General features: G+C 43.2%; 1 protein-coding gene and 1 pseudogene across 1 annotated transcript in view; both read left to right on the top strand.

Moving 5' to 3' along the window:
- The window catches only part of LOC125165885 (uncharacterized), an 821,026-nt gene that overhangs the window by 167,134 nt on the left and 631,249 nt on the right, over positions 1-22,643 (top strand). The window lies entirely within an intron of this gene.
- Positions 830-5,401, top strand: LOC125165645 (translation machinery-associated protein 7-like; annotated as a pseudogene).

Here is a 22,643-nt window from a genome sequence, read left to right as displayed (position 1 = left end):
GATTGCCAAGCGTGGGGTCACAAAAGAAAGGAAACTTTTGAAGAATTATCGAATCTGAGGTTTGAAACAGACTTGGGGGATGTCACGTGACTTTGTGAAATGTGCTGAAATCGGAATTTCTCTTTTCCTATGGAATTTTTTAAATGTGTATTTATTTATTTATTTATTTTTTCAACATTTATTTATTTTTGGGGGGACAGAGAGAGGCAGAGCATGAACGGGGGAGGGGCAGAGAGAGAGGGAGACACAGAATCGGAAACAGGCTCCAGGCTCTGAGCCATCAGCCCAGAGCCCAACGTGGGGCTCGAACTCACGGACTTCGAGATCGTGACCTGGCTGAAGTTGGACGCTTAACCCACTGCGCCACCCAGGTGCCCCAAATGTGTATTTATTTTTGAGATAGAGAGCATGAGCGGGGGAGGGGCGGAGAGAGAGGGGTCACAGAGGATCCGAAGCAGGCTCTGCACTGACAGCCGCGAGCCCCATGCAGGGCTCTGTCTCACAAGCTTCAAGATCATGACCTGAGCCAAAGTCAGACGCTCAACCGACTGAGCCAGCCGGGCGCCCCCAGAATTTCCCTTAAGTATGATGTTATATCTACCAGATTGGCAGCCGTTTTTTCTTTGTTTGTTTGTAGGGAAACCGGCATGTAGTGATTTTATAACTTTAATTTGGCCCCACATGTTTGCTGAATTATTTTCTCAATGGTCACGGTGCAATTCTTGAACTTTTCTGGAATTTAATGTAAGCACTTGAGTCTGTGCTTAATCTTCCTCCTGGAAAAAGAAGAACGTTTGTCCTTTTCTGCCTCCTGCCGTGATTGTTGGAGATGTCCCCGAAGGTGGTCCTTCTGTCTTCTGTATGCCTTCTGGGGGCGCTGGGAGGTGGGGCCTCAGAGCCAGCCCTGGATGGGCTTGGGGCCCCCGGGCTGCTGTCAGCCAGCATGCACTTGGCTTTCAGAGTAAGCTCCTGATAGTAAAAATGGGGACAGAATGGAAGTGAAATTGTTCCGTGTGTTCTCTAGGCCAAGCGGTGGGCCTGAGCCTTCCTGCCTGTGCTGCATCTCTGAGCCACAGACCTTTCTGCTGTGAGGGATGTGCTTCAGAGGCCTCTGGGAGAGAAGCTTCCTGAATGTCTTTCGGGTGGGTGCTGTTTTCTCATCGTCCTGACTTTCATCTTCAGCTCCTGCCCTTTTAAAGTCTGAGCACACCAGCGGCCTACTTCACCTGTTCTTCCCCACGAAGGTTCTAACAATACGATCACAAATGATTCCAATTTTGAGAGTCGTCTGTTCTCTCGCGCTATTTCCCACTTTTGAATCTCTGGCCATCTAATTTTACCTGTCTTTGGATATTTTTGAAATCTGCTTTCCCAGTCTCGAAAAGAGAATGTTGGACTCTATTTAGCTTTTCCTTCTCTGTGAGATGATTATGATTCTGAGGGTCTCCTTCCCACAGTTTCTTGGCGTGTCCACTGTACTGAAGAATTCTTTTCCTGACAAGAGTAAGTCCAGAAAAAGCATCCAAATTCCACTTTAGAAATTCTAATTAATTCAAATTCCGGTGTAGAAGGGAAAGTCAGTGATTTCAAAATTAATTAAAATCGCTACAAACGAAGGAAAAAATATATTCTTTGTTCATGTTTTTAGAATTCTTTATTCTTCACTCGTTTCTATAGTCTCCTCCTTACTGGACTTCATATAACATTTTCCCCTTAAAGTGTTACAGTTTAGAACAGTGGGTCAAAAACCATGCAGACTTGTGTTCATTCAATTGAAAGATTTTGAAGCAATTTTTTTTTTTTCAATTTTTTTTCTTTCTTTTAAAATTCAATGCTACGTTTGTGTTGGAGCAGGGTAGCCTTTTCTAGATGTTTAAGACAGATCGATTTTGACTAAATGGTGTAAGAGCTCCTTTATCTATTGAGTGAGCCGTGACATCCTGACTTTTTAGGAACCACATGCGTAGTCTTGGGCACATAATACGTTCTCTGTGTGTGTATGTGTGTGCTGTGTGTAGAATCAGTTCTCTCGATTGAAAAGAACCAAACCCCTATTTAGAAATGGGTTTAATTATTAGAGACGTTCCACCCAACAAGAAGTCAAGTGAGCTCCTGGTTGACAGAACAACCCCACAGTGTCATCAGGGACCCCAGGCTCTTTGCTCACTGCTCTGCCTCAACTGGACCAAACCAACAGGCTTGGTGCCAGCTCCCCATCCCCCCTAGACAGGCAAGGAGGGAGGAAAAGTGTCTTCTGTCATCTGCCTTTTTTCTCTCTGTCTCTCTCTAATCAGGCAGGAAAAACTTTCCCAAAGACAGTCCTGTAAACATGTGCGCACACCTATATTTTGTGTCTCACATACACGGATTTGCAATATTAGTAAAATTTGCAAACATAAGCTGTACTTTGACCAGGGTCATGGAACATTATTAAGGCAAGAAAAATTAATTCTACTTGACCTCGTTTTTTAAAGAGTTATATAAGTAAACTGAGACACTATAAGAAATCTTTGAAACGACACAAGAGGTGAGGCTCATTATCACCCCGATGTAGGCATGTTGGTTGATAAATCACCTTCTCTGAAAGACTCTACCAGTAAAAACCTAATACAAGGTGCACCTGACTGGCTCAGTCAGTAGAGGACGCAACTCTTTATTTATTTATTTTTAAACTTTTTTTTTTTTTTTTAAGTTTATTTGGAGTTGGAGGGGAAGGGGCAGAGAGAGAGAGAGGGAGGAGAGACAGAGAGACAGAGAATCCCAAGCAGGCTCTGCACTGTTAGTGCAGAGCCTGACATGGGGCTCAAACTCAGCAACCATGAGATCGTGACCTGAGCCAAAATCAAGAGTCAGACGTTTAACCAACTGAGCCACCCAGGTGCCCCTCTTTTTTTTTTTTTTAATGTTTATTTATTTTTGAGAGAGAGAGAGAGACAGAGTGCAAGCAGCAAGCAGGGGAGGGGCAGAGAGGGAGGGAGACACAGAATCCAAAGCAGGTTCCAGGCTCTGAGCGCTCTGCACAGAGCCGGACAATGGGCTCGAACCCACGAACCACGAGACCATGACCTGAGCCAAAGTCAGACGCTTCACCAACTGAGCCAACCCAGGCACCCCAGGATGCAACTCTTGATCTTGGGGTCAGGAATTCAAGCCCCACATGGGGTGTAAAGATTACGTAAAATTATAATCTTTAAAAAAAAATTTATTTTTTAAAACACCAACCCAATACAATACGATAACTATACATGAGGGGTTAATTCTAACCTCCAGCACCAGTACTTAAAAAACAGTTAATTCTGGGGCGCCTGGGTGGCGCAGTCGGTTAAGCGTCCGACTTCAGCCAGGTCACGATCTTGCGGTCCGTGAGTTCGAGCCCCGCGTCGGGCTCTGGGCTGATGGCTCAGAGCCTGGAGCCTGTTTCCGATTCTGTGTCTCCCTCTCTCTCTGCCCTTCCCCCGTTCATGCTCTGTCTCTCTCTGTCCCAAATAAATAAACGTTGAAAAAAAATTAAAAAAAAAAACAAAAAAAAAAAACAGTTAATTCTGGGGCACCTGGGTGGCTCGGTCTGTGAAGCGTCTGACTCTTGATTTCGGCTCAGGTCTTTTTTTTTTTTTTAATTTTTTTTTTTTTAACGTTTATTTATTTTTGAGACAGAGAGAGACAGAGCATGAATGGGGGAGGGTCAGAGAGAGAGGGAGACACAGAATCTGAAACAGGCTCCAGGCTCTGAGCCATCAGCACAGAGCCCGACGCGGGGCTGGAACTCACAGACCATGAGATCATGACCTGAGCCAAAGTCGGACGCTCAACCGACTGAGCCACCCAGGCGCCCCTCGGCTCAGGTCTTGATCTCACATTTCCCGAGTTCAAGCCCTGCTGTTAGCACAGAGCCTAATTGAGATTCTGTCTTCCTCTATCTCTATCCCTCCCCGCCCCCCTGCCCCCCCCCGCCTCTCTCTCTGTCAAAATAAGTTAAGAAATAAAAACTTTAAAAATAAATAAATAAAAATAAGAAACCAGTTACTTCTATTAAAATAATCTTCTAAGGGGTGCCTGGGTGGCTCAGTCGGTTGAGCGTCCGACTTCAGCTCAGGTCATGATCTCACAGCTTGTGAGTTCAAGCCCCACATCAGGCTCTGTGCTGACAGCTTGGAGCCTGGAACCTGCTTTGGATTCTGGGTCTCCCTCTCTGTCTTCCCCTAACCCACTCACATCCTATCTCTGACTCTCTCAAAAATAAATAAACATTAAAAAAAACTTTAATCTCCTAAAATGTATGTGTATATGGAAAACAGAACATTTTAGGATTTAGCTTTAAATTAATCCCTGTGCTATGTTTGGACTCATGTTCTAGGTCTTTTTCTAATCATATTCCATGTACAGAAACTGTGTTCCTGGTTTGAGCGAATGATACCTTTTGCACCTAAGCCCTGCTTTACGCTGATGCTGAGGCAAACCCATTTTACAGATGAGCCTGTTTGTACATGAAAGTGAGTAGATTATGAAAGCCGTACTTAAGGAAAGGGCATGTACAAGTACTTTTCTTGTTTAACTGCCAACTAAATGAAAGTGCTTGGAAAAAGTTTAAACCTTAGCATTGGCACAAAGCCTTTAGCAAATAAGAGTTGCGGATGGTTCCCTGTTTCATGCAGGCAATTCCACCAGAGGACAGCTTTCTTCGGGCCTCTGTTCCCACATGTCTCCACTGACCTGGCTTGTTAGTCAATGTCAGCTTTGTTGCTAACTCCATTGTGTGCTGTTTGACCTTGATTGGACTGGCCCAATCCAGGAAGTATTACAGGTCCCCCTTGAAGCTTTTCCTCCTTTGGCTTCTGTGACATCAGAGTCTCCTAAGCTTCCCGTGGGTCATGCTTCCTTCTTCTGCCGTGGACCACACCTGAAATACTGGTGGTCTGAGCCTCTGTCCTCTCACTGCCCCTGCCAGCTTCTCTGGTAAGAGCATCCAACCAGCATGGTCTGATTAGCTTCCATGGCTTTAAAAATGATGTATGAACTATTGGCTTCCAGAATCTGTGTTTAAATGCCCTGGCCTCTCTCCTGTGCTCCAAACCCACTGAACAGGTCTGTGTGGATGTCTCACATTGATTTCTGACTCATGTGTCTAAATACGAACTCCTGGGCTCCCCCTCGAGACTGCTCTTTTCTCGGGTAGCAGGGTCTGGGGAAGGGGTGGCAGGTGCCACGTCCGGCCACGTCCAGCCACCGCGATGGCAAGTAGAAGGCCCTATAGCAGCCCCAGAAGCAGGCCCAGGAGTTGCACCAGGAAGATAAGGCATTCAAGCAGAAAGAGAAGGAGGAGTGGAACGTGAGGACCTAAGAGCCAAGGCCCCGGGAACAGCCCCTGGCCACAGGCGGAATGAAGAAATCTGGCAAAAAATGAGTAGTTCCTTGTGCCTGAGGCAATGGTGATCCTTAATCCCATTCCTCCCTGAACATCTGGGTTCCGGGTCATAGGTCGTAGCCACCTGTAGCTGGAATGAAGTGTTGTCTTAGATCCTGTTACATGTTTAAGAATAAACTTTTGGGGCGCCTGGGTGGCTCAGTCGGTTAAGCGTCTGACTTCAGCTCAGGTCATGATCTCGCGGTCCGTGAGTTCGAGCCCCGCGTCAGGCTCTGGGCTGATGGCTCAGAGCCTGGAGCCTGTTTTGGATTCTGTGTCTCCCTCTCTCTCTGACCCTCCCCCGTTCATGCTCTGTCTCTCTGTCTCAAAAATAAATAAATGTTTAAAAATTAAAAAAGAATAAACTTTTTAGGGGCGCGTGGGTGGCTCCGTTGGCCAAGCATTGGACTTGAACTTGGGTCATGATCTCCTGGTTCGTGAGTTCAAGGCCTGCCCCTGCTTCATGTGCTCTCTCTCTCTCTCTCTCTCTCTCTCTCTCTCAGAATAAACTTTTGTAATTAAAAAAAAAAGGAAAAGAAAAAAAAAAAAGACTGTTCTTTCTCTACTTTTTTTCCTTTCTTTTCTTTTCTTTCTTTCTTTTTTTTTTAGTGATCTCTACACCCAATGCGGGGCTCAAACTCACAACCCCGAGATCAAGAGTGAGCCAGAAAGGTGCCTCACTGGGGTAGCTCCTCAAAGAGAACTACTCTAGATTCCTTCTCCAGCTTCCCTTCACCCCCACCTCCAGTGATTTCATCTTCTCCAGCCTGCCTTCCCGATGTCTCTAGAATTTACCTTTCACTCCATTCCTGTGGCCACTGCTATAGTCAGGAACCTTATTATTGTCCACCTTTTGGACTGTGGTCCTGTTCGGTCCTGTCTCACTGCAGTCCATTCAACCCACTTGTGTCCACAAAGTCTATTTAACATATACATCCAATCATTTCATTCCTCTACTGGAACCCCTTTAATGGTCTCTGCCTCACCTTCAGGGGGTTTGAAGGTTCCAGCGGGGTTTACAGTACTCTTGGGGACTGGTCCCGATTTAGCTTCCTGGTGCCATTTATTACCAGCCCTCCTTCCTCCTTTGCTCCCAACCTCTATATACTATATCCCAGCAGTACTGAACTGTGGCAGTTACCAGAATAGACCACGCTTTCTCACCTTTGTGCTTCTGTTATATGGCTTCCCGCCTTCCTGATATTCCCTTTCTCTAATTCTTCACGGGATTCATGCTCTTTCCTTAGGAAGCAGCACAGGCTCTCCCTACCCCAGTCTGGGTAGGTCACCTGTGATGTGATCCCTACCACCCTGTGACTATCCAAGTGCTTCTTTCATAACCATCTGTTTGTCCGTCTTTCCTATTCAACACAAAATCTTGGAGGGAGCCCCTGTGTCTTACTGGTCCTCATAAGCGCCCCACCTTGAATGGGGCCATCAGCTAATGTACGCTCACTGAATGCAGCGTAAATGAGGCAACCGATTGAGATAGAAAATACGTTTCATAACTTAAATGTAATAACATAACAAAAATTTAAAGATACTTACAAATGAAGTCATATTGTGGTAGGGAATGTGGATATCTTGATTATAGTAGAAACATGTCTTTGCTCTTTGGGGGCTGTTTCATTGAAGCCCCTTCCTTGAGGTGATAGAACCTGGGTGTTGCTGGAAAGCAAGCACCAAGACAAGGCCCCTCGGGTTGTTTGCTTTTGGATGAACCACTTACACTTGGGAAATTTAGTTTCCTCATCTGCAAAAGGACAGTTGGATTACCGTGGATGTGGGTTGGAAAGTTTAAGTGAGAGACTTATACAAAAGTATCTGGGGGCTCCTGGCGGGCTCAGTCTGTAGAGTGTGCCACTCTTAATCTCAGGCCCCAAGGGTGGGGCTACTTAAAAACAAATAAGGGGCCCCTGGGTGGCTCAGTCGGTTAAGCGTCCAACTTCGGCTCAAGTCATGATCTCATGGTTTGTGAGTTCGAGCCCCGCGTCGGGCTCTGTGCTGACAGCTCAGAGCCTGGAGCCTGCTTCGGGTTCTGTGTCTCCCTCTCTCTCTGCCCCTCCCCTGCTCACATTCTGTTTCTCTGTCTGTCTGTCTGTCTGTCTCTCTCCCTCTCAAAAATAAACACACACTGGGGCGCCTGGGTGGCTCAGTCGGTTGAGGGTCCGACTTCAGCTCAGGTCATGATCTCACAGTTTGTGAGTTCAAGCCCCGAGTGGGGCTCTGTTCTGACAGCTCGGAGCCTGGAACCTGCTTCTGGTTCTGGGTCTCCCTCTCTCTCTGCCCCTCCCCTGCTCACGCTGTCTCTGTCTCTCAAAAATAAATAGATGTTAAAAAAAAATTTTTAAAAAACCAAATAAATAAAAGTATCTGGATATAGTAAGTGTTGAGTACATATTGATTACTTTTCCCTTTTTTTTAAAAAATATTTATTTATTTTTGAGAAAGAGAGAGACAGAGCATGTGTGGGGGAGGAGCAGTGAGAGGGGGAGACATAGGATCCAAAGCAGGATCCAGGCTCTGAGCTGTCAGCACAGAGCCTGATGCAGGCCTCAAACTCACAAACCGTGAGATCATGACCTGAGCTGAAGTCGGACGCTTAATCGACTGAGCCACCCAGGCACCCCAGCTTTCCCTTCTTTGAATAGCTTTTAGCTAAACAGATAATGCCATTTTCAGATGAGGGAAACATATCATTTGGCCTTCAGATAATATGGATTCTAGAAACTAAATACCTAAACATTTGGCCTGTTTGTTCAATTATTCAATTATGATAACTTGGTAAGTTGTGGAATAAATTCATTTGATAGTCATTAATTTATATAAATTATTTTTTATATAGCCTAGAAGCATCTAGGGGCACCTGGGTGGCTCAGTCGGTTAAGTATCCAACTTCGGCTCAGGTCATGATCTCCCCATTTGTGGGTTTGAGCCCCACGTCGGGCTCTATGCTGACAGCTCAGAGCCTGGAGCCTGCTTCATATTCTATGTCTTCCTCTCTCTCTCTGTCTCTCCCCCACTCACACTCTGCCTCTCTCTCTCTCTCAAAAATAAATATTAAAAAATAAAAAAAAATAATATAGAGGCATCTATAATTTTCCTGATTATTATAGTAACTAGCCTATGATATTGACTAGCACATTAACAAAAGTAGCCTAATTTCACTCCTTTCTTGAAAGCATTTTTAAGTCTACTAAATAATGTATAAGTATGCAGAGTTAAAAGAAGTCCAAATGATTATCCATATATCAAAAATTACCAAGTGGAAAGGCATACATTTTATTTCTCTGTTATTACAAACGTCATAAAGTCACTGCTCATTTTTCTGGGAAGTAAATCACCTTAATGTGGGAGACTAGATTAAAAGGGAGACAATAATTCAGATAGTTACTAAGATAAGTTTTCAGATAAATAAGCTAAATCTAGGCAGTAAATTGGGTGATTTAACATTTTTTAAATCTCCTATAAACATTTGAAATAGCTTTTTTTTTTTTAAAGATTTCAATTTTAAACAAATCTATACCCAAGGTGGTGCTTGAATTCATAACCCCAAGATCAAGAGTCACATGCTAAGCCAGCCACATGCCCCTGAGGTAGCTTTTTAAAGTGTGCCTAGGGACACCCGGGTGGTTCAGTTGGTTAAATGCCTGACTCTTAATTTTGGCTCAGGTCATGATACCATGGTTCGTGAGTTCAAGCCCTGCATCAGGCTCTATGCTGACAGCATGGAGCCTGCTTGGGATTCTATCTCCCTCTCTCTCTAAAATAAATAAATAAACTTAAAAAGATAATAATAAAGTTTTCCTAATGTCAACTATGTCCTTTTTTTAAGGTAAATGATTTGCTTGGTTCCCTTAATTCCCTTGGCAAAGGGAATATGGCTTCCCAATCGCCTTACTTTCTGAGTTCCTTCACCCACGGATCTCCAGCAGGTTAAACTGGCTACACATTGGCTTCTTTTCACAAGATACGAGTAATTACTTTAAATTGCTCTGGTTTATTAAGTGAAATCCAAAGTGGCTTCTGCACCTACCTGACATTTAGTTAATGAGCACAGTGGTCCCTTCAGGAGATTAATGGAACTTTGACAAAGGGGTATTTTAATTGGGTGAAGGAATTTTTGTGCGGGAAGGGGTGAAACAATCCATATATTTGAATGTAATTTAATGTGATTACATTGTAATTTTGGTTGTTGCCAAAAGACGGTTTGCCATCTAAAGTGAGGAGGCTCAGATAAGTAATTGGGATCTATCAACAAATATTAATTGAGTACCTATTATGTTCAAGGCTCTGGGGTAAGTATTGTGAGAAGTATAAAGAAGCATAGGACTTAGTAGCTGTTCTCAAGTGACTATTCTCAAGTAATATACATAAGTACAGTAAGCAAATTGATTGAGAAATGTACATGCATGACAACATCTTGGACACTGCCGTGTATTTTGACTTTCTAAGTTCCCCCTGATATTTTTGTGTAGGGTATTGTGTCGGCGACACCGAGAAGTATTACACATGATCTGTTGTGTCACTTGGAATCTGCCTGGGGCGGGGGGGTGCCTGGCTGGCTCAGTTGGTGGAGGAACTTTTGATTGGTGGTGCAACTTTTGATGTCAAGGCTGTGAGTTCGAGCCCCACGCTGGGTGTAGAGATTCCCTAAAAAAACAAAATCTTAAAAAAAAAAAAAAAAAGAATTTGCTGAGGGAAGCAGGGCATGGAGGTAAAAAGAAGTAAGTGAGAGGCAGCATCTGATAAGGTCAAATATTAATAACCCTTATGTTTGCAAACCGCTTAAAAGTGCTTTCATACGTGCCCTATGTTAAAGTGATTCTTCTCAGTCCTGTTTTCCCCTTGAGCAGCAGGTCTACCTTCCTCTTCTCAGTCACCGCCTCTCAGATTTATACTCGGGTCTGGCTGCTTCACCTTTCTGAAACCTCTTCATCCCCGCAGTATCTTACCTGGCTACCCGTCCCTTCCGAAGCATCTCTCCCATCAGCCAAATCCAGTGACCTGTCTCAGTTCCTTTCCCCTTGCATCCCTGTCATGGTCGAGGCCAGAAACTCTTCTCTCGTTCTTGAAACTTTCTCTTCTCCTTCTCGAATACTGCTTTCTGTTGCTTCCCCTTCGTCCCTTTCACACGAGGTGGAAGGAATGGCCTAGAACCACGTGCTGCAGAGTGGTAGATATGCTCCCGGTGGCCCCTGAGATGATCTGATTTACCTAGTACTGGGCTCTCACAGAGGGAGAGCCTGCCTGGGGAGACCTCACAGGATGGGGAGGAGGGTGAGGGTTGCGCGGTGAGAGTAAGAATGGGGACCGGCAAGGGTGGAGGTCTCTCTCCGACACCAGCCCCAGACCTCCTCCTCTCTGGTTGCTCTGAAACCTGTACCCCGAGCAGCTCGAGGTGGGCCCAGCCTTTACCACCACCCCACGGAGTTTGGGATTTAGTGGTTGGGGACGATGGGGAGTTGTAGCCTGGGTTTCAGTTCACCAGCCGCCAGAAAAAAGAACGGGGCGAACACTAGCTTCGGAACCAGACCTTGGGTTTAGTTTAGCTCTCCTACTTACTAGCTATGAAACCAGAGGAACCAGAGAACCCACTCACACGAAAAGCCAGGAGTCCTTCCTGAGACTCCTCCTCCCTCCCCCTGAATCTCCCCACACAGGTCAGCACGTCTAGCCTTCTCTACCCCCAAATCCACTCTGGCTTGGGCCCACCATCGCTTGCCACTGGGCCAACACACGAGCTCTGAACCTCGTGCCTTTGTCTTCTTTTGCCCTTTCTACGTTACTCTTCACACAGCACCCGAAGGATATTTTTGAAATGAAATCAGACTATGTTGCTCCCCTAATTAAAACCTTCCAAATGTTTTTCATTGCCGAGAATAACTTCCAAACTCCTCAACATAGCTACGAGGCCTTATGTAACACTGGATATAATGTTCCCCATCACTCGGTAGATTCTGGCCATACATTCTTTGTTTTCCCTGAACATGCCAAGCTTGTTCTTGTCTTCAGGGCTTTGCAATAGCTGTTTTTGACGCCTGGAATGCTCCTTCCCAGTCTTCATAGGGCTGATTGCTTCTCATCATTCAGTCTCAGCTCAATTGTTCCTTCTCAGGCAAGACTTCCTTAACTGACACCTGCTCCCTTTTCCCCTGCCCTCCACCAACCCACCTGTGGTACATATCTCACCTTCTTCATAGCTTGCCACGATCAGAAATTATCTTGTTTATTCTCCTTTCTCCCCACAACCATCACTAAACACAAATGACCTGACTATGTCTGTTCTGTTTGGTTCTGTTACCTCGATGCCTGTAATGATGGCTAGTATGCAGTAGGCAGTCAATAAATATATTTGTTGACTATTGAAGGAATGAGGTCAGTCATGCCTTTGAGCCTAGAATTAACACTGAGAAAGCTTTAATGAGATTTTTTTTTTTAATTTTTTTTTCAACGTTTATTTATTTTTGGGACACAGAGAGACAGAGCATGAACGGGGGAGGGGCAGAGAGAGGGAGACACAGAATCCAAAACAGGCTCCAGGCTCTGAGCCATCAGCCCAGAGCCTGACGCGGGGCTTGAACTCACCGACCGTGAGATCATGACCTGGCTGAAGTCGGTCGCTTAACCGACTGCGCCACCCAGGCGCCCCGAGATTTTTAAAAATATATTGCATATATTGTAACATCTACTATATAACATATAATCTCACTGTATATAAGTAATATGTAAAATTCCATTATGTATGATATATACATAAAATGACATTATATAATATAGAGAAGCCAGCGCTCTATATGTATCTAGATAGATGTCTATGGGCCACCAAGCCACGTGCCTGGCCCACGTTAAGAGTGCAGTAGGGGCACCTGGCCAGCTCAGTTGGAAGAACATGTGACTTTTGATCTCAAGGTGGTGGGATTGAGCCCCATGTTGGGTGTAGAGATTACTTAAAAAATAAAATCCTTAAGGGCTTCTGGGTGGCTCCGTCAGTTAAGCGGCCAGTTTTGACTCAAGTCATGATCTAATGGTTCAGCACAGAGCCCGCTTCGGATCCTCTGTGTCCCTCTCGCTCCCCGCCCCTCCCCCACTCACGTGTGCTCTCGCTCTCTTTCGAAAATATTTAAAACTAAAATAAGACCTTTAAAAATAACATAAAATGGAAGAGTGCAGTAAATGTGGTAGGTGTTGTATTTTCTGCGCGTAAGACGTGATAAACTCAGGACCCTGGGAACAAATTCTGAAACTTACATTCATTCTACTGACAATGCTTCGTGAAAAAACTTGTAGTTTGTTCAGAAATTTCATCTGAAGAACTTGCTGAACGTACTTTCACAATTATGAGAAGGCCACTTGACAAAAGGTTTTTGTAAGTATTTTCTCAGACCAGATGGCAATGACTCAGGAAAAGGAAATCCTCTGTAAACTGTTTTTCTGGTTTCACCAAATAACCTGACACATTCAGAGGATTTGGGAGTTCGCTTCGGAAGTCCACTGGGACAATAAAATTTGTTGAACATCATTTTGGCCAGAAATTAGTTATCAGTATCCTACCTTTCCTGAGAAGTCCATTAAATATCTTTTGGATATTCAGCTCATCTTTGTCTTAAACTAAGAAACATTGAGGTGGTGTTCATTTTCAATTGATTGATAAGAATGAAAAAAATAGGGTTTTTTTTCTTATTTTTAGGTGTGCCCTTTAGCAAACCAATTAGCTTTGTCATTCCTTTAAAGTTGTTATTTTACTATTATTTTTTTTTTTTTATTTAGGAGCATTCCTTTGTTTTCATAGTATTTGCTTTTATAGCTATTTTCCATACACAAAAGTGATACGGCAGGTGCTTATGCTGGTGATGTAGTATTATTTAAACATAAATTTATTAGGGGTGCCTGGGTGGCTCCGTTGATTAAGTGTCTGACTCTTGGTTTTGGCTCAGGTCATAATTTCATGGGTCGTGAGTTCAAGACCCACATTGGGCTATATATACTGATGGCTTGTGGCCTACGTGAGCTTCCCTCTCCCTCTCTGCCTTCCTCCACCCACGCTCTCTTTCTTTCTCTTTCAAAATAAATAAATTAATAAAAAAAATACATTTATTGGGACAGCAGCCTGGCTCAGATAGTGGAGCAGGTGGCACTTGATCTCAGGGTTAGAGTTCAAGCCCCACTTTGGGGGTAGAGATTACGTAAAAATAAAATATTTATTTTTTTAATTTTTTAATTTTTAATTTAAAACAATTTTTAATGTTTATTTATTTTTGAGAGAGAGATACAGAGTGTGAGCAGGGGGAGGGGGAGAGAGGGAGAGAGAGAGAGAGAGAGAGAGGGAGGGAGGTACAGAATCAGAAGCAGGCTTCAGGCTCTGGGCTGCCATGCACAGAGCCCAACGTGGGGCTCGAACCCACGAACCACGAGGTCATGACCTGAGCCAAAGTCCAACACTTAACGGACTGAGCCACCCCGGCGCCCCTAAAACTAAAATCTTTAAATAAATAAAAATAAAAATAAATTTACTTAAAAGTGATTTTCTTTTTAAAAAGTTATTGAATAAATGATAAAGTTAGTGTAGATATGGCAGAACCATGAGGATGGTATATGGCCACTAAAGTTTGAGAAACAGAGGTCTTCTAGTCTTCTAGACTATTCTATAGTCTTTCTATCTGTGGTAAAGTACTAGTTGTGTTTTGATTTTTTAATTTTTTTTTTAATGTTTACTTATTTATTTCGAGAGAGAGAGAGAGAAAGTGTGCATGGGAGCAGGAGGAGGGGCAGAGAGAGGGAGGGAGACTGAGAATCCCAAGCAGGCTCCATACTGTCAGTGCAGAGCCTGACTTAGGGCTCGATCTCGTGAACTATAAAATCACGACCCCAGCTAAATCAAGAGTTGAATGCTCATGGTGCAGCCACTCTGGAAAACAGTATGGAGGCTCCTCAAAAAGCTAAAAATAGAACTACCCTACGACCCAGCCATTGCACTACTAGGCATTTATCCATGGATACAGGTGTGCTGTTTCGAAGGGACACATGCACCCCCATGTTTATAGCAGCACTATCGACAATAGCCAAAGTATGGAAAGAGCCCAGATGTCCATCGACAGATGAATGGATAAAGAAGATGTCGTATATACACAATGGAGTATTACTGGGAAATGAAAAAGAATGAAATCTTGCCATTTGCAACTACGTGGATGGAACTGGAGGGTATTATGCTAAGTGAAATTAGTCAGAGAAAGACAAATATCATACGACTTCATTCATATGAGGACTTTAAGACACAGAACAGATGAACATAAGGGAAGGGAAACAAAAATAATATAAAAACAGGGAGGTGGACAAAACATAAGAGACTCTTAAATATGGAGAACAAACAGAGGGTTACGGGAGGGTTTGTGGGAGGGGGGATGGGCAAAATGGGGAAGGGGCACTAAGGAATCTACTCCTGAAATAATTGTTGCACTATATGCTAACTAATTTGGATGTAAACTTATAAAAAAAAAAAAAAGAGTTGGACACTCAATAGATTGACCCATCCATCCAGAACTCGCTGGTTTTTAAATTTTCAGCCAACTGCAGGATTCTACTTTTTTTCTTTTGTTTCCTTGTTTGTTTGTTTTTAGTAACCTCTACACCCAGCATGGGTCTTGAACTCACAACTTGAGATCAAGAGTCCCTTACTTTTCCAACTGAGCCAGTCAGGCACCCCATGCAGGATGCTACTTTAATAAAATCTAACAACAATGAATTATTAGAAAAATAAAAGTGAAAAAAATCAAAGACATTCAAAGGATAAGGTTATATTTTAAATTACTATATTCAACATTTATAAAATACTTTTGCCAAATTGCTATAAAAGTTTTAAACATTTGCTCTTAATTTCAGAACTGACCTCCTTGAATATTGGTGAGAGCTTGCAAAGGGGCAGTTGGTTCATGGACCACACTTTGAGTAACATTGGCCTAGAGAAAGGGTACAGACCAGAGAAAGGTCAGTATTTAAGGGTGGAATACAGGAAAGGTCATTGTGATCTCTTCTGTTCCAGGTCCTTACTTCTAAAGTGTCACTAATAATTCCTATTCATTCTTTCCCCTCTGTTCCAATTGCCTTGGTTCAAGCCCTCCCTTATGACCTGAGTATAAATGTATCATTTTGAAAAGTGTTGTTTCTCATCAAGTTGTTTAAAAAAATGCGGCCTATAAAATTTGCTAAGAAATTATCTTTTGAGAACACCTGGGCGGCTCAGTCAGTTGGGCATCTGACTTTGGGTCAGATCATGATCTCTTGGTTCATGGGTTCAAGCCCTGCATTGGGTTCCTCACGGATGGTGTAAAGTCTGCATGGGATTCTCTCTCTCCCTCTTTCTCTCTGCCCCTCCCCCCAACTTGCGCGCGCGCTCTCTCTCTCTCTCTCTCTCAAGCTTAAAAAAAAAGAAATTATCTATTGACTATTGAAGACAATGTCCTGTATATCATTCAAAATGTCTTTGAAGATGGCTCTGTAAAAATTTTCCTTTGGAAGACACCTGGCTGTCCCCGTTAGTAGGACATGCTGTTCTTGAACTTGGGGTAGTAAGTTCAAGTCCCACACTGGGGGTATAGTTCACTTAAACAAATAAATAAATAAATAAATAAATAAATAAATAAATAAATATTTTTAAAAAGTTTTCCTTTGGAAGTCAGTACCAGGCAACTGTTTTCTTTTTCTTTTTCTTTTTCTTTTTTTTTTTAACATTTATTTATTTTTGAGACAGAGAGAGACAGAGCATGAACGGGGGAGGGTCAGAGAGAGAGGGAGACACAGAATCCAAAACAGGCTCCAGGCTCCGAGCTGTCAGCACAGAGCCCGATGCGGGGCTTGAACTCACGGACCGCGAGATCATGACCTGAGCTGAAGTCGGACACTTAACCGACTGAGCCACCCAGGCGCCCCAGCAACTGTTTTCTTCTTAGACATCTTCTTTCCCTCCAGACAGTAAGGGTTGCATAATCCACCCTGTCACCTACCTCATGGTTTTTTGGGGTTTTTTTTGTTTTTGTCAGGAGAATCAGGGATAGATTTCATATATAGTACAGTAATTATATTGGTGTTCAATATTCTCCCTGCTTTTACATAGGTTTGTGTTTTCTATTGTATGAATCCCCAAACTGAGAAAAGGAATAGCCATTGGAAAATCAAGGGTATGATTGCTTTTTCAGTACTTCATGGGTTCAAATCAAGGAAAAAGGGTTTGGATTTTAAATAAAAGAGGGTCCTGGTTGGCTCAGTCAGTTGAGCATCTGAGTCTTGATTTCGGCTCAGGTCATGATTCCAAGGTCCCGGGATTCAGCCTTGCTTTGGGCTCTGTGCTGAGTGTGGAGTCTGCTTAAGATTCTCTCTCTCTTTTTCCCTCTGCCCATCCCGTGTCCACACTCTCTCTCTCTCTCTCTCTCTCTCTCTCTCTCTCTCTCAAATAAAAATAAATAAAATAAAATCTTTAAAAAAAGATCTGAAGATAAAGAAAGAATGAATGGACAGCAAACATTAAATAACTCACTATTCTTCCTGATTTTGCACATTTCTAAAGTCTTCCAAAAGTTTTGAGGAGATAAAGGCTAAAGCTCTAGAGATTTAGGTGTTTTTTCTGTTTTAACTGGGTCTGTTCCACTGGCATGGAATTTAACTTGTCGTCTGAGAATGAAACAGTTAACAAGAGGGCTCGTGACAGAGCGAGTGCTACATGTATTTTCTGGTTATTGTTGGTAGACTGTTGGAATTGGACCTAGATTTGTTTAGGATATGAGGTAGGCATGATTCATCCAGTTATTTTGAAAGCGTTGTCTGTCCCAGTTCCGGGAGACGGGCTGTTGTTTGCCTCCTGCGCTAAGGAGGAAGGCCGGAGCAAAGTGGATTGAATGACACCCTGATTACTGGTCTTAGATAAGGAGTCAGAACTGCAGTGTCAACCCAAGGGCATCCACGCAAGAGTGGTGGGGAGTGGGATTTGGAAATGGGAGGGAGTGAAGTCCTCACCTAAAGCCAGGTCAAACTTGTATTACTTGAGGTGCATCTATTGTTTTGTTTTGTTTTGTTTTGTTTTGTTTTCCCAAATGAGTTTGCCTTGCCACATATTCTTTTTTTTTTATGTTTGTTTTTAAGTTTTACTTATTTATTTTTGAGAGAGAAAGAGAGAGCGTGAGTGGGGGAGGGTCAGAGAGAGAGGGAGACACAGAATCTGAAGCCGAATCCAGGCTCTGAGCTGTCAGCACAGAGCCTGACAGGGGGCTCAGCCTCAAGAACTGGGAGATCATGACCTGAGCCAAAGTCGGGGAGGCTTAACCTACTGAGCCACCCAGACGCTCCTGTTTTTGTTTTTTAAGTCTATTTATTTTGAGAGAGAGAGAGAGAGAGAGAGAGAAAACGCACGCATGTGAGTGCTCGAGTGGTGGAGGGGCAGAGAGAGCCGGAGACAGAGAATCCCAAGCAAGTTCTGTCCTGTCAGTGTGGAGCCCGGCTTGGGGCTCAATCCCATGAACTGTGAGATCAAGACCTGAGCCGAAATCACGAGTTGGATGCTCAACAGACTGAGCTACCCGGACGCCCTGACTTACCACCTATGCTTGTAGGAAAGGCAGTAACTCTCATGTTTAGTGTTTTTTTGTGTGTAACTGCCGGGCAGGAAGGGATACCATTGTAGGACTATCTTGTAAGGTGGTCAGGGAGGGACCAGTGAGCGGGAGGTGAACGAGAGTCTCAGAAGGACTGGAACCGTAAGATGATAGACCCTCAGTGACGAAGCTGAGCAAAGCAGGACAGTATGGTTTTGGCAGCAATGACAAATTTACTGCAACTTGAACTGATATTTGGATTTTTCGTCCATTGCGAATACGGATTTAAAGTCAGGAGCATATTACAACATCAAGATTGTCATCCTTTATCCAGATTGGGGTCTGGGGGGTCTTTAATGTGCTACTCAGTTGACTTAACGCAGAAGAGATGAAAAAGGAAACAAATTACTGAAATATTTATGCTAGAAGAAAATGCTGGCTGCTTGCTCCTCTAAAAACCAACAGTAATGGGGGTGCCTGGGTGGCTCAGTCAGTGTCTGACTTCAGCTCAGGTCACCATCTCACAGTTGCTGAGTTCGAGCCCTACGTCGGGCTCTGCACTGGCAGCCTGGAGTTGGCTTCAGATCTGTCTCCCTCTCCCTCTGCCCCACCCCTGCTCGCACGCTCTCTCAAAGATAAATAAATAAACATTAAAACACACACACACACACACAGTAATGGTGGTGGGAGGAGAGTGGAAATAATAATAAATAAAATTTAAAAAACAACAGCGAGGCATTTCTATAAAAGTAACTGCACTGATCATGATAAGGTATTTATTACATGTGAGTCCCTGCTTCGTGGAATATCCACCTTTATTGAAAAGAACATTAGGGGGCGCCCGGCTGGCTCAGCGTATGACTCTTGATCTCAGCTCACGGCTTGATCTCAGGGTTGTGAGTTCAAGTCTGCGTTGGGCTCGCCATTGGTCCCTATGCTGGGCTTGGAGCCTACTTTAAAAAAAAAAAAAGGGACGCCTGAGGGGCTCAGTTGGTTAGGTATCCAACTTCGGCTCGGATCGTGATCTCGTGGTTCGTGGGTTCAAGCCCCGCGTGGGGCTCTGTGCTGACAGCTTGGAGCCTGGAGCCTGCTTCAAATTCTGTGTCTTCCTCTCTCTCTGCCTCTGCTTCATTTGCGCGCGCTCTCTCTCTTTCTCTCTCTCAGAATAAATAAATAAATATATTTTTTAAAAGTTTTCAAAAGAAAAGAGTTAGTACAAAAAGTGTGATTAAATTAGTGGTTTACCTGTGATGGGAGGAATGAGGTAACTTCTATAAGCTTCCTTTTCCAACTGTACTAGGAATGTTCTGGAATACAGCTGTGATGACGTACCAGAAGGCTTGGCTAATCAACTAAACTTTCTGTTTTATGTTGTGAAAAAAATATGATAAAAAGCAATGAATTATTGATGTAGCAATGCTGTTTGTGGCAAAACAACAACAATAACCAAAAAAAACGCAATAGAACCTTGGCAGAGAAAGTAAACAGAGTATAAACAGGAAAAGTGCGCGCTAGTTATATTTATAAGTGACCGGATTTCATAAATAACAGGAACACATCTCAGGGAAGTAGAATATCCCCCATATTTTGGCAATAATCTCGCAAGCAATTAAATACTCACCGTAACTCCAGAACACTTATATTGCTAACGCTGATTTGCTTAGAGATGTTGTTTCTACTGTTATAATAATTTTATAGAATGATGAGATTTGAATGCTAAAAATAGCTGCAAAATAGTAACAGTCCCTTCTGACCATAAGGAGAAGTATTTCTAATCCATATTAACATCCTTAAGTTATTCTACGTTCGGTCTAAAGGACTACTATGGGATTCACTTTTTAAGGTAACTAATTTATGCCTTGACATTAGTTTGACTGCACAGGTATTCTAGTATAAAATTTTTAGCCACTGAGACATTAGAAGTCCCGGAAGAAATTGTCTCCTTTTTTTTTTATGTCTCACATCCCGTAGACAGTGTCCCGCTCAGATGAAATATTTCAAAAGCATAAGAGAAAAGAATGACTTTCTCTATAAATGAATTTCTACGGAAATGTTTAAACACATTTGAAAACTTCTTTTTCATGGAGTCCATGTAGCCTAGCAACAGAGTCTATAAGTAATCACCCACATAACTGTAGGAATCAGATCGTAAAAGTGTTTCATATTCAGTGTGCAATTCTATATTCTTTGCAATTCTAGAAAGAGTCTTTGAATGCTACAGCACCCCGGTTTTCTAACATCTCCATAAAGTTGCTAGAACTCCTATTCCATGTCCCTTACCGTTGGTGAAGGCACCAGTTTTTGGTGGCTTCACAGAAGACAGGTTGTCATGGTCTTCTGTGGTTCTGGACTCCTTTTTCTGCCGAATTATTTTAGATGTGAGACTGTCCATTCTTATATTTTTCCTGTTCTGCGTCGTGTTGAGCCAGATAGAAAATTTGTTCTTCTTTTTTTAAGTTTCCTGAAAAAAAAAAAATCACTTCCAGAAGGTGCTACCATGTGTACAAGTCTTAACTGAATTTTTTGTGATAGCAGAGAAATTTAATCAAGGAAGTACAAATATGTTAGACTAGAATGTGAAGAAAACCTGGCTGCAGTTTCCCTGATCTTGGACCAGAACCACGAGAAAGAAATGTTCGTTGTTTGAACCACCCGATCTATGGTAATGTTGTTATAGCAGCCCCCAAAATGAGTAGACAAGGAGTAACAGAAATGTGGACTCTCGGGGCACCGAGGTGAACCAGTCGGTTAAGCGTTGGGCTCTTGATCTTGCCTCCGGTTTTGATCTCAGGGCCTTGAGTTCCAGCCCGGTGTTGGGTTCCACGCTGGACCTGAAGCCTACTTTAAAAAAAAAAAAAAAAAGGAAAAGAAAATGTGGACTCTTATCTGTTTATGGTGCAGTCTTGACATTTTGGTTTTCACAAGATTTTTTTGTGCATCAGATCTGTAGGCTGGTGATAACCTTCTCTGCTGTGTCTCTCAGTGGGCGGGTGGAGCTCTTCTGGCTCCCGCTCCGCTTTCACGGTACACGCCGCTGCACGCACAGGGCTCGGCTGTAGTTACAGTAATGTACGGTCAAGATCACGTCTCCTGTCGTAGCACAAAAGAACCCACGGGCTGCGGCCTCATTTGGTGTCTCCTGTTCCTCTGAGTTTCTGAGTTTCTGTGGCCTTAAGTTATGTTTTTACTACTCTGTTTGAAGTTCTCTCTTTTCTCTGACACTTTAGTGCTTCCCTTTTATTCTTGCAAGTGTATGTGTCTGTGTGTGATCTTTCTTTCTTTCTTTCTTTCTTTCTTTCTTTCTTTCTTTCTTTCTTTCTCCCTCTCTCTTTCTCTCTCCCTCCCTCTCTTTCTTTCTTTCTTTCTTTCTTTCTTTCTTTCTTTCACCAGAATGTTGATCAAAAAAAGGCACCCACATCGGCCGGGTCTCCCAGTCTGCCATATTGTTGGAGTTTTGAGATCATCTATTTGACAAACAGATTGGCATTGTAGCCCTTCGGAGTGATTGTCCATGTTTTTTTTGCCTTTTTTTGTTTTTTTTTAAGTTTTTTTTTTAATTTGTTTTGAGAGAGAGATAGAGAGCAAGTTGGGGAGGGGCAGAGAGAGAGAGAGGGAGACAGAATCCCAAGCAGGCTCCGAGCTGTCAGCACAGAGCCTGATGCAGGGCTCAAACTCACAAACCGTGAGATCATGACCTGAGCCCAAATCAAGAGTCAGTCGCTTAGCCAACTGAGCCACCCAGGTGCCCCATGATGGTACTGTTCTAAGTAGTCCAGTCTATGCCATGCAGACATAGAGGCATGGAATATAATGAATAGAAAAAAGGAATGGGTTTTAAATCTGAGAATTTGAATAAAACAAAGACATTTCTTTCACCTCTCAGGAGGAGGAATTTCAGGTTTACAATTTAAAAGAAAAGACTCAAGGCACCTGGGTGGCTCGGTCTGGTGAGCATCCGACTTCAGCTCAGGTCATGATCTCATGGTTCATGGGTTCGAGCCCCACATGGGGCTATGTGCTGCCAGCTCGGAGCCTGGAGCCGGCTTCGGATTCTGGGTCTCCCTCACTCTCTGCCCCTCCCCCACTCTCACTCTGTCTCTCTCTGTCTCTCAAAAATAAATAAACATAAATAAATAAATGAATAAAGAAAGAAAGAAAAGAAAAGATTCAGCAAAGCAAGCAAGGCACATGATAGGTCTTCTCTAAAGGGCTATAGCCAATTAGTCTTTCTTTTGGGTTTTTGCAGATACAACAAAAGATGGGTTATATCTGACACCACACTAATTGCACAACCACAAGGATTCTCTTGTAAATACAAATATCATTTTAAAAAATTACATGAAGGGGGCACCTGGGTGGCTCAATCTGTTAAGCATCCAGCTCTTGGTTTTGGCTCAGGTCGTGACCTCGTGGGTGTGGGAATAAGCCCTGTGTTGGGCTCTGTGCTGTGCATGGAACCTGCTTGAGATTCTCTCTCTCTCTCTCTCTCTCTCTCTCTCTCTCAAAATAGATAAATAAACATTAAAAAAAAATTACATGAAGATTGTTTTGTGTTATATGGTACTACAAGCATACTGGTTAATTCTGATTTTTTGTGTAAGACTCTTTTTTAAAGATTTTAGTTTTTTGTGGGGGGGGGGTGTCTGGATGGCTCAGTTGGT

This window comes from Prionailurus viverrinus, chromosome B2, assembly GCF_022837055.1.
Source record: "Prionailurus viverrinus isolate Anna chromosome B2, UM_Priviv_1.0, whole genome shotgun sequence".
In the NCBI taxonomy this organism is placed as follows: Eukaryota; Metazoa; Chordata; class Mammalia; order Carnivora; family Felidae; genus Prionailurus; species Prionailurus viverrinus.
The sequence above is the reverse complement of the archived record's forward strand: the minus strand, read 5'-3'. Positions and strand labels throughout refer to the sequence as shown.